Raw genomic sequence first — 12,813 nt, 5'->3', positions numbered from 1 at the left:
CTTTTACTGGAACAAATTACAGGAACACAATTTCCTCATAATCCAATATTATTTTTACTAGGTGATATTGAAGGGATAAAACCGAAACTCAAACTAAATAAGTATCAGAAAGAATTTATAAAAATTGCACTGGCAGTAGCCAAAAAAGCTATTGCAGTTACTTGGAAATCGGATTCACATTTAAGTATAGATTCTTGGAAGAAAGAAATCTATGGTTGTATTCCATTAGAAAAAATTACTTATAATTTAAGAGATAAATATGAAACATTTTTGAAAATTTGGAGCCCTTATTTACAAAAGACAGGATTAAATATATAGATGCTTTGAAGATGAAACAATTGGTTACTAGGGGAAAGAAATAAATATACATATTAAAATTATTACGAACTCCATGGAGCATGTGGAGATCTTCCAACCACCAGGCATTCTTTCTTTCTTTCTTTCTTTCTTTCTTTCTTTTTTTTCTAAGGGATAGTTAGGGGGGAGGGGTTAAGGGGAGGGGGTATGGGTTATATACATTGTTTTTTTCATACTTTGTAATCATTTAAAAATGCAATAAAAAATTATTTAAAAAAAAACTAACAAACTAACATAAAATACATTTTAATTAAATACTGACCAATTATTTCCCAAAGCAACAGGGAGCCGCAGCACAGACGTAAAAGAGCCACATGTGGCTCCGGAGCCGCGGGTTGCCGACCCCCGGTCTGGTGTAATGCTGGAAGAACTCAGGAGCTTAGGTAGCAAATAAAGAGTCAATCTTCAGACTGAGACCCTTCATCAGAGACTGGTCAACATCTCAAAGTTCAAAGTACAGTTATTATCAAATCATGTGTAAATTATACCAGTGTCAACTGATCTATATTTTTTTCAGATTAAGCAGGGAGCTTCACTAACAGGTCTTTATTCAAGGCCTGTTATGTGTCACCTTATAGTTCCACAATTTCCCTTTCAAATAGTGCTGGGAGACACGTTGAGAATCAGACTGTGTTCCCTGTGTGCAATGGGGGCATTCACCCAAAACCCCAAGTGGCTGTGGGGAACTGGTTGCACCTGCTGGTGTCGAGCTGGAGCCGCTGCTAGAACGTCCTGTAAATAAAGCCCAGTGCTGGACTTTCTACCCACACTCTTTGTCTTCATCCAGAGCAAAAAGAAAACCATGTCAGAAGTCAGCGTGAGGTCGAAACACGGAGCGTAAATGAATTCCATGCGCTGCCGAGAAAGAGGCGTTAGTTCCGATGGGGATTTTAAAAAAAGACACAGCAAGTGAGGTTGTCAGCCCATGAGACAACTGAACGCAATATGTCCAGAAGTTCACCGAACTCAGCAAGAGAGCCCGCATGCATAACCTCAGTCCTCCCGCACCTGTGCAGTTCACTGGCGTTCTAACTGATGCGGCGATTCAATGTACATTTAGCAGCGAGTAGAGCCGGAGGGGCGGATCCTTTTGCTAGCGCTAACGTCTTTACCCACGCTAGTTGTCTTTCTTAAGAACAAACATGACAGCTGAGGGGAGGTCTGATAGAGGTTTATAAAATCATGAGCGGCATAGATGGAGTATCTGTTTCCCAGGGTTGAAATGGCTAATGCCAGAGGGCCATGCATTGAAGGTGAGTGGGGGTAGGTTGAAAGGGGATGCGGGGGTGGGGGGGGGTTTACTCCGAGGGCGGTGAATGCCTGGATGTACAGCCTGGTATAGTGATAGAGGCAAAGACATTGGAGGCTTTTAAAAGACATTTGGATAGGCACATGGATGTGAGAAAGATGGAGGGATATGGACATTGTGTAGGTGGAAGGGATTAGTGTTCAGGTGTTTTTGATGTGCTTTTTAGCTGGTTTGGCACAACAATGGCCTGGCATGAACTTGAAGCAATCTTTATCGCAGACGGATCAGTGTGGTGCACTCCAATGGGGGTTTCAAGTGTGATTGTTTAACATTTTCCCATATGCATGATGCTTTAACCAATATATCTTGTGACACTAGTGGTAGTGTTAATGAAAATTCTCAGCTTGCACTAATGTAACACTTCCCGTTAAGGGCTGCTCTGTGAGCCCTTTACAAACAGCAAGTTTACAATGTTTTTAACATTTCCTTTTGCAATTTCCTGAAATGCTGCAAGTTGCATTGGGATGAAAGGTTTTTCAGTGCCTCGATGTAGTGGACTCACTGTGCTCACCAAATTTGGAGCAAAAATGAAAGGATATTTTTAGGATATGAAAGGACACCAGGGCATCCAGAGGAAACCCATGTGGTCACAGGCAGAATTTGAAAACTCAGTTTTAACTGACAATTCTCCCCCATTCGTTGCACTAAATGTGTCATTGTGAACCATTGATCAGGCTCCAAATTTCTTTCATGGATTTTTTTTAATGGATGGGATTCTACTTCTTTAATATGTTTTGGAAATGTGCCAAATTACAGTGTAATGAGGGACTTCTACAAGAACTCCTTGATTCAGCAGAAGGCATGAACCAGCTTGCTCATCAAGTGGCTTGATGTATATGTCAGTATATATAGATATACATTAAACTTTTTGTTACATTGATCAACAGAAAAAAAGTGAAAATAGATCTCTACAGAGTGATCTAAAGTAATAATGAATATAAAATACAATACTCATCCTCCTTCAGGCCAGTATTTAGTAGGTGCACCTTTGGCAGCAATTACAGCCTTGAGTCTGTGTGGGTAGGTCTCTATCAGCTTTGCACATCCGGGCACTGCAAATTTTCCCCATTCTTCTTTACAAAACTACTCAAACTCTGTCAGTTTGCATGTCGATCATGAGTGAACAGCCTTTCTCAAGTCCAGCCACAAATTCTCATTTGGATTGTGGTCTGGACTCTGAACTCTCACTTGGCCACTCCAGGACATTAACTTTATTGTTTTTAAGCCACTCCTGCATAACTTTGGCTTTACGCTTGGGGTCACGGTCTTGCTGGAAAACAAACCTTCTCCCAAGTCGCAGTTCCCTTGCAAACTGCATCAGGTTTTCCTCTAGGACTTCCCTGTATTTTTCTGCATTAATTTTACCCTCTACCTTCACAAGCCTTCCAGGGGCTGCTGCAGTGAAGCATCCCCACAGCGTGATGCAGCCACCACCATGCTTCACGGTAGGGATGGTGAGTTTTTAATGATGTGCGGTGTTTGGCCCTAATGTTTAGTCTGGTGGCCAAAAAGCTCAATTTTTATTTCATTAGACCATAGAAGCTTTTTCCAGCTGACTTCAGAGTCTTTCACATGCCTTCTGGCAAACTCTAGCCAAGATTTCATGAGAATTTTCTTCAACTGTGGCTTTTGCTTTACCAGCCTCCCATCCAGCTGCAACTGGTGAAACACCCAGGCAACAGTTGTTGTACGCGCGGCCTCTCCCATCTCAGCCACTGAAGCTTGTTTCTCCTCCAGACTTGTCACCAGTCTCTTGGAGGCCTCCCTCACTAGTCCTCTTCTTACATAGGCACTCAGTTTTTGAGGACAGCCTGCTCTAGGCGGTTTTACAGTTGTGCCATATTCTTCCATTTCTTGATGAATGACTTAACTGTGCTCCAAGGGATATTCAGTGACTTGGAAATTTCCATGTATCCATCTCCTGACTTGTAACCTTTTCATGGAGTTGCTTGGAGTGTTCTTTTGTCCACATGGTGTAGTTTTTGCCAGGATACTGACTCACCAGCAGCTGGGCCATACAGACACAGGGTTATTTTTATTACAATCAATTGAAACACCTTGATTGCACACAGGGGATCTCCATTTAACTGATTATGTGACTTTTAAAACCAAACAGCTGCACTAGTGATGATTTGGTGTGTCATACTAAAAGGAGTGAATACTTATTCAATCAATTACATTGTGTTGATATTTGTGTAATGCACTGTCAGGTTTCATTGCTAATGTAATGGCCGCTCGAATGTTTCACTGCTACGGTAATGGTTTCTCTGTAGCAGCAATGTTTGGGCTATGATAACAGGGTCTTTGGAATGTATGTTAGCCAATGAGAGGGATGTTGTTTTTTCTCATGGATCTGGAAGCAGGAATTTCGCTGTGTTTTGTTGGCGAGAGATGAAAATGGAGGACACGTGTGGAGAGAGCTGGTAGACCACCAGATGGAGTGGATGAGGAGCGAGGGTCCGAAGGTCAGCGATGCTCGGAGGAGGTTGATGGTTGATGAATGGCTGTATCAGTGAGCTCCAACATTTTTCTTTAAAATGGGCCCTTTTTCTTTTTACTTTCTTTACTAACCCTATACCCAGGTTAAGATTTATGAAGTTCAATCATTTAATTGCATACACTGTACTGTCTGATATTTTGCGGTTCAGATTCGTAACCGGGCAACACATCACGCAGCATCCAGACAAAGGAGATTTCTCAGTATGGCGGGACCAGAGGCTGTCTTCCCCTAGACAAACACGTGCTGGCCGAGCCTGAGGGTTACATGTGTAATTTAGATTAGTTTGTAGAGATTTGTTTTCACTTTGACATGAAAGAGTCTTTTTCTGTTGATCAGTGTCAGGAAAAGCCAAATCAAATTCACTGATTCAATGCTGTAAAACAATAAAACACAAAACCTTCCGGGGGGAGGGAATACATTTTACAGGCACTGTATATTGTTTAATTAAGGATTCTTGTTCATTGAATAATTCATTATGATATATATGTATAAATACATGGATTGCCTACATACGTGATATGTGTGCTCTTCGCTTAAAGTAAGCACGAATTTAGACCCGGATTCCCAGACTCCCATGCCTTCCTTTGAATTAGTTTAGGTGTTAAAGTTACAAAACTGAACAGTGGGGAGAATAAAACTGGTTGGGTTTTTAAGATGGAAAATCTAATAACGTGGCCACTGAGTGTATATTTCGTCATGTTCTGCCCATCCACTTCAAGGTTCAACGTGTTGTACATTCAGGGATGCATTTCTGCATACCTCTGTTGTAATGTGTGGCTATTTAAGTTACTGCCACCTTCCTGTCAGCTTATTCACACAAAAATACACAAAATACGGACATCTAAGTATTTACCAGACAGTGAACAAATTCAAATTGAAATATAATTATTACTGCATACAAACCAGTGGAGCGCCCACTGTTCCCAAAAGTTCCCTCACTGTGTTCATGGTGACCATATGCTACCTCAGCATGGCCAGTCTCTCCTGACCATTCTCATTAACAAGACATTTTCGCCCACAGAACTGCTGCTCACTGGATTTCTTTTTTTGTTTATTGCACCATTCTCTGTAAACTCTAGAGACTGATGTACATGGAAACCCCAGGAGGGCAGCAGTTTCTGAGATAGTCAAACCACTTTGTCTGGTACTAACAATCATTCCACGATCAAAGTCACTTAGATCACATTTCTTCTCCAATCTGATAATTGGTCTAAAATACAACTGAACCTCTTGACCACGTCTGCATGTTTTTATGCATTGGCTTGCTGCCCAATGATAGGCTGATTAGATATTTACATAAACAAGCAGGTGGACAGGAGTTACCTAATAAAATGGCCGCTGACTGTATATGAAACCAAATTCCAGGTGAACAGAACTGGCAGGGAAGCAAGGTGTGAAGAGCAGTGGAATTAGTTAGCAAAACATGTCCCAAGGAGCAACAAAAAGTCAAAATACCTGACTTAGAGATGGAAGACCAGATAGAGATTGATGAAGGGATTGGAGAATTGACTTTGAGCTTTGAATTTGATGAAGGAATTGAAGAATTGACTTTGAGCTTTGAATTTGATGAAGGGATTGGAGAATTGACTTTGAGCTTTGACTTTGATGAAGGGATTGGAGAATCGACTTTGAGGTATTAGGGAAGACAAATCTATTAATGAGAGGATTAGGAAACAATGGACTGACAGAGCTACAGGAGGATATAAATATGAGGAGAATGACTGGGAGATGCCAGAGCAGCCAAAAATGCCAATTGAATTAAATCATAAGGTACTCTATAACAATAAAGGTCTTTGGCAGCATTTTCTCTGATAGTCCTTCCACTGGAATTGTTTCAAAAGATGAAAATATAAATCCAGCTGCTTCTTTTGTCGATTGTTGTCATGTATCTGGTGTAAGAGTAGCATTAAGATTATAAGACATTGGAGCAGAATTAGGCCATTCAGCCCATCATGTCTGTTCCGCCATTCCATCATGCCTGAGGATTGAGTGAATCATGTGGTGTGATGATGTCAATATTAAATTGAGGGGATTAAGGGAATTAATTTGCTGTCACCTCATGGACAACTTTGTTGTGTCGTTTGCCTGGCTAATTAGAAACATACAGACATCACTGTTGTGAAGAGCTTTAGCTCATTGAGGATGTAAAAGTTAATCTTTGAAGTCTTCTTAAACTTACCTTCCTGCTTATAGGATTTGTAAAACAGAAGCCTTCTTTGATGCCTTCTTCAAACTGTCATTTTTGTGATCTCCTGGGAGATTCAGCGAACCAGAATCTCGAGTGTAGGTACAGCCGGTGCATCCATCGCTGGAAGCGGTCGCTGCGTCGAGACGGATAGTGAAAGACCATTCTTGGCTAAATTACTCCAGACTGGTTAAAGCGTCGAGCAAGGTGAGACTGAGAGCAGGAAATGAGCAGGAGTTCAGTGCCATCCGCCTGTGTGTGACCAGTCTCGCTCTCTTCAGGCGCGAGGTGCAGGAGTCTTGGGCCTCACACCACCTGGTTCAGGAGCAGGCCTTCTGGAAAGGCTTTACTCACCTCAGTTCCGAGGTGTGGACGCACTTCATGTTCCATGTGTCATTTGTTCACTTTCTTTTACTAGTTGCGCGATTTGTCCCCCTTTGCACATTGGGTACGTGGTGGGCTTTGTTGTGTTGTTTTTCTTGTGCGTTCTATTGTCTTGTCTTGCGAGTGCCTGCAAGAAGATGAATCTCGGGGTTACTAACAACAGGAAATCTGCAGATGCTGGAAATCAAAGTAAAACACACAAAATGCTGGAGGAACTCAGCAGGCCAGGCAGCATTGATAGAAAAGAGTAAACAGTCGACAATTTCTTCTGAGACCCTTCATCGGAACAGGAGAGAAAGATGAGAAGTCAGAATGAGAAGGTCGAGGGGAGGGGAAGAAGCACTAGATGGTAGGTGAAGCAGGGAATGAGGGAGGGGTGAAGTAAAGAGCTGGGAAGTTGATTAGTGAAAGATTGGCTGGGGAAGGGGGGAACCTGATAGGAGACGACAGAAGGCCAAGAAAGAAAGGGAAGGGAGAGGGGTGGGCAGATAAGATGAGGCAAGAATGGGAATGGGGAATGATGAAAGAGAAGGGGCAGGTGCAATTACTGGAAGTTCGAGAATCAATGTTCATTCCAGGGTTGTACATGTACTTTGGTAATAAATTTGAACTTTGAGCTTGAAGTATGGTCTTGCACTGAGTTATATCAACATCACCAGCTCCCTGACAAAAGCCAAGTGACCATTCCTAGGAAGAGGGAATGGTTCAGGAACAGGTCAATGAACACAGCAGAATGATCTTTCATTTCCTCATTGAACAGTCCTCTTGTACCATACAATGGACTGACCTCTCAAAAGTGCCAAAATGGAAGATAAGATGTTCCACTTTATATTGGGCTTGAATAGGCCACTGTAAATGGGCTCTTGTACAATAAAATGGGCTCTTGAACTCACAATCTGCCTTGTCATGATCTTGCACTCCATTGTTTGCCAGCATTGCACTTTCTCCGTAACTTGTTCACTTTATTCTGCATCGTTACTGTTTTATTTTGTTCTACCTCAATGCACTGTGTAATGATCTGATCTGTATGAACAGTATGCAAGACAAGTGTTTTACTACATCTTGGTACATATGACAATAATAAACCAGCATCAATTTTATGTTGACCAATTGAATAGTTTCAGTGCGTTCTGCCTTATTTCAGGTTTCCAATATCGACAGTATTTTGCTTATTTTGTAACATCAGGCTACAAGCCCAATTGCATCCTGCTCTTCCTTTGCATAATTTTATATAAATATTGTTTTTAGGATGTGAGAATTGCTTGTCAGGGCCATAAATATATTCCCCATCCGCTAACAGCCCTGGAGAAAGTGATGAGTAGGATGGCGCAGGAACAACCTCCTCTTGAACAGGTCACCAAGCAGGAGGAGGCACCTTTGATCATTTGTTTTCTCCCTTCTTATCTGAATCAACACCCTAGCTCAGAATACCAAACACAGCAGAGACTGGAGATCAAACCTGGGAACATCCTTGTTTGTACAGCTGAGAGGCGCACAGACAACTATACATCTCTATTAATAACTTGCACACCGACAACACCATGCAAAAGAAGTTCAGATTTTTAATGAAGTTCGTCTGCTTTTTACTGTATTTACAAATATTTCATGCAGCGATGCCTTTGAATCAGAGAGATCCTGTTTACATCAACTGGGCCATCACCCAGTTGCACTCACATCATTGGCAAAGTGCTCTGAGAGCTTTGTCATTGGCCAGAATCAACTCCTGTCTCAGCTGGAATCTGCATCCATGGCAATCTCTCTACCACCACAAAAGGATGCAATCTCGTTAGCTCTCCACCTGGTCTTAGAATACAGCAATACCTGCATCGGGCTGCTGTTTATTGATTACAGCTCAGCGTTTAATACTATCATACGCTCAGTACTAATCAACTTGGCTCTCTGTAACCCCCTCTGCAACTGGACCCTTGACTTCCTTGTCAAGAGACTACAGTCAGTGATGATAGGAAGCAACATCTCCTCCTTGCTGACAGTCATCACTAGCGCATCTCAAGGACGTGTGCTTAGCCCACTGATCTATTCTCTCCACACCTATGTCCATGTGGCTAGGCGTAGCTTAAACGCCATCTATAAATTTGCTGATGTTAATTAACAGCTGTTGTTGGCCGAATTTCAGATGGTGATGAGGAGGCGTACAGGAGTGAGATAGATCAACTGGTTGAGTGTTGTGGCAACAGCAACCTCGTACGAAATGTCAGTAAGACAAAAGAATTGATTGTGGACTTCAGGAAGGGAAGGTCGAGGAACAGTCTTCATTAAGGGATCAGCAGTAGAAAGGGTGAGCAGTTTCAAGTTTCTGGGTGTAAACATCTTTGAGGATCTATAGTATCCTGGGCACAAAGTATTGATGCAATTACAACGAAGGCACATCAGTGGCTATGTTCCATTAGGTGATCCGAAATAAGACCATAAAACCATAAGATATAGGAGCAGAAATAGGCCATTTGGCCCATCAAGTCTGCTCCGCTATTCAATCATGGGCTGATCCAATTATTCCAGTCATCCCCACTCCCTTGCCTTCTCCCCATACCCTTTGATGCCCTGGCTAATCAAGAACCTATCGATCTCTGCCTTAAATGCACCCAATGACTCGGCCTCCACAGCCACTCATGGCATCAAATTCCACAGATTTACCACCCACTGACTAAAGTTATTTTTCCGTATCTCTGTTCTGAATGGAGGTCCTTCAATCCCGAAGTCGTGCCCTCTTGTCCTGGATTCCCCTACCAAGGGAAATGTTACCAAAGATTAGCAAACTTATACAGATGTACACAGAGAGCACTCTTAACTGGTTGAAACAAGATCTGATGCAGAGGAGCGGAAAAAGTGGCAGAGGGTGCAAACTCAGCCAGCTCTATGATGGGCACTAACCTCCCTACCACTGAGGCATCTTCAAAAGGTGATGCCTCAGAAAGGGAGCCTCCTTCATTAAGAACCCCCATCACCGAAGACATCCCTCTTTTCATTGTTACCATCAAGGAGAAGTAGGTACAGGAGCCTGAAGATACACATTCCATTTTATGGAATAACATATGCATAAATACAAGCATGTATTTACAATGCAAACAACATTTTAAAAAAATTTAGGAACAGCATCTTCCCCTCTGCCATCAGAGAATGAACCAACCCATGAAGTTCAAAGTTCAAAGTAAATTTATTATCAAAGTACATATATGTCACCAAATACAGCCCTGAGATTCATTTTCTTGTGGGCATACTCAATAAATTCAGTAACCATAATAGAGTTGATGAAAGACCTCACCAACAGGATGGACAATCAGTGTGAAAAGACAACAAACTGTGCAAATGCAAAAAGAAAGAAAAACAGAGATAATAATAAATAAATGAATGAGCAAGAATTATCGAGAACATGAGATGTAGCGTCCTTGAAAATTATTCCTTAAGTTGGGGGAATAGTTCAGTGAGGCAAGCGAAGTTAATCCTTCTGGTTCAAGAGTCGAATGGTTGAACGGTAATAACTGTACCTGAACCTGGTGGTGAGAATCCTGTGGCCCTTGTACCCTCTTCCTGATGGCAGCAGTGAGAAGACACATGGCCTGGATGGGTGGGGGGTCTCTGAAGATGAATACTGTTTTACTGTGACAACACTCCTCGTAGATGTGCTCAGTGGTAGGGAGGGATTTAGCTGCAATGGACTGGGCCATATCCACAACTTTTTGTAGGATTTTCTATACAACAGCATTGGTGCTTCCATACCAGGCTATGATGCAGCCAGTCAATATACTCTCCACCACACATCAAATGAAGTCATAGATATCATGCTGAATCTTCGCAAACTCCTGAGGAAGTTGTGGCACGGCCATGCTTTCTCACTGTTTTTGATCTCTTTTTGCACTACTTATTTAATTTTATTTTATATATAAATTATATACAATTTCTATATTTATTTCTTATTGAAATTTTGTAGTATGTTATTGCACTGTACCACTGCTGCAAAACAACAAATTTCATGACTTCTGCCAGTGATTCTGATTCTGATTGAAGTACCAGGTGTATCATGTCAAGTTAATTGTCACCGGTAGGTCAAATTTGAAGACAGAATATAGTATAATAGTAAGACTCTTAGCAGTGTGGAGCATCAGAGGGATCTTGGGGTCCATGTCCATAGGACACTCAAAGCTGCTGAACTGGTTGATGAAGAAGGTGTATGGTGTGGTGGCATTAATCAACTGTGAGATTGAGTTCAAGGGCCATGAGGTAATGTTACAGCTATGTAAGACCTTGGTCAGACCCCACTTGGAGTACTGTGTTCAGTTCTGGTCACCTCACTACAGGAAGGATGTGGTTACTATAGAAAAAGTACAGAGATTTACAGTGAGGTTGCCTAGATTGGAGAGCATGCTTTATGAGAATAGGCTGAGTGAGCTTGGCCTTTTCTCCTGGGAATGACAGAGGATGAGAGGTGACCTGATAAGAGGTTTATCAGGTGATGAGAGGCATTGATCGAGTGGATAGTCAGAGGCTTTTTCCCAGGGCTGAAATGGCTAACATGAGGGGCATAGTTTTAAGGTGCTTGGAAATAGGTACAGAGGGGATGTCAGGGGTAAGTTTTTCACACAGAGAGTGGTGGGTGTGTGGACTGCACTGCTAGCAACGGTAGTTGAGGGGGATACAAAAGGGTCTTTTAAGAGGCTCCTGGATAGGGTACATGGAGCTTAAAAAAATAGAGGGCCATGCAGCAGGGTAATTCTAGGCAGTTTCTAGAGTAGATTACATGGTCGGCACCACATCGTTGTGATCTATGTTCATCTTCACAATACACGTGTGCAGTGAAAAACACTTGCAGCACCATGACACGCATGTAGCATCAGATAAGAGACAAGGATTAATTTTATTCACCATATACATTTACATGTGTGAGGAAATTACTGTGATGTGTTGGTGTGACATGCTACAAGAGACAACAACATTCAACAGCAATAAAGATTTATATAAAAAGTAAAGTTAGAGGTTAAAGTACGGATCTGGAATAAATTGTACATAAATACATAAATGTCAACATGTATTTACAATGTAGACAGCAATACAAAAAGTGATTTAAAGTGTTTGCAGTGCAGTGTCGGGGTAATAGAGGGGGTGGGGGAGTCTAACTCGAATGGCTGATCAGATTAGCTGCCTGGGAGAAGAAGCTTCAAGCATGTGGTCATTCAAGCAGCATTCACAGGAAAACTGTACAGGAAGTATAAATCATACATAATTTTTACAAGAAGTAGAATGATTAGAGCAAAATTCAAAGTCTATTTTTGTGCAAGGTGGTCACTTTCGTATTGCTAAATTCTGGTGATTAGGGTTCTGATAGTTAGTTCAAGAATTGAATGGCTGAAGGGAAGTTGCTGTTCTTGAACCTCCAACTGTGGGGCTTCAGGCTTCTGTACCTCCTACCCAATGGTAGCTGCAAAAAAAATCGCATGTCCCAAATAGTGGGGGATCTTTGAAGGCAGATGTTGCTTTCTTGAGGTAGCACCTCTTGTAGGTACTACCCATGTTGGGGAGGGATGTGCCAATGATGTACTGGGCAGAGTTCACTGCTCTCTGCAGCTTCTTGTGTTCCTGTGGATTCCAGTTACTATACCAGACCCAAAACACAACCAGTGAGGACACTTCCAGAAGTTTATCTGTAGTAGTGGCAACAGCATTAGTGCGGTCACTCGAGTCAAGTATGATGTTCTCCAAAGGGGCTGTCTACTAGTGGGTCCTCGGGTGGCTCTAGAGGCCTAGTTGGGATCCACATAATCAGGAGGTTAGGGTGGATTCCCTTAATGGAGAATGCCTGTGTGTGACTTTGTTTAATGTGGGGAGACTGATGCATGGGGAGCAACTACATGGCCTTGACAGATTGGGACCAGGGTCCAGTCACGTGAAAAGTGAAATGAAATGAGACCCTCCACTGCTGCAGACTAACTCTGCCTTCTGTGCCGTTGTGACGTGTCATTATCTTCCGTCAGCTCCACCACTAAGGTCTTGGTTGGACTGTATACATGGAACCTCCCCCCTTATCTTATCACCGTGGGTGACCCTATCGGGAGCTAAACCCCAGGC

General features: G+C 42.3%; 1 protein-coding gene across 2 annotated transcripts in view; it reads left to right on the top strand.

Moving 5' to 3' along the window:
- The first annotated feature begins 1,505 nt into the window (after nucleotides 1–1,505).
- Nucleotides 1,506–12,813, top strand: part of cenpn (centromere protein N) — a 113,288-nt gene continuing 101,980 nt past the window's right edge. For both annotated transcript variants that reach the window (XM_059993253.1, XM_059993250.1), the window contains exon 1: nucleotides 1,506–1,610. The gene's annotated coding sequence lies outside the window, so the exon portion shown is untranslated. The remainder of the gene's footprint in view (nucleotides 1,611–12,813) is intronic.

This window comes from Hypanus sabinus, chromosome 17 (genome assembly GCF_030144855.1).
Source record: "Hypanus sabinus isolate sHypSab1 chromosome 17, sHypSab1.hap1, whole genome shotgun sequence".
Lineage (NCBI taxonomy): Eukaryota > Metazoa > Chordata > Chondrichthyes > Myliobatiformes > Dasyatidae > Hypanus > Hypanus sabinus.
This window is presented reverse-complemented; position numbering and strand designations above follow the sequence as displayed.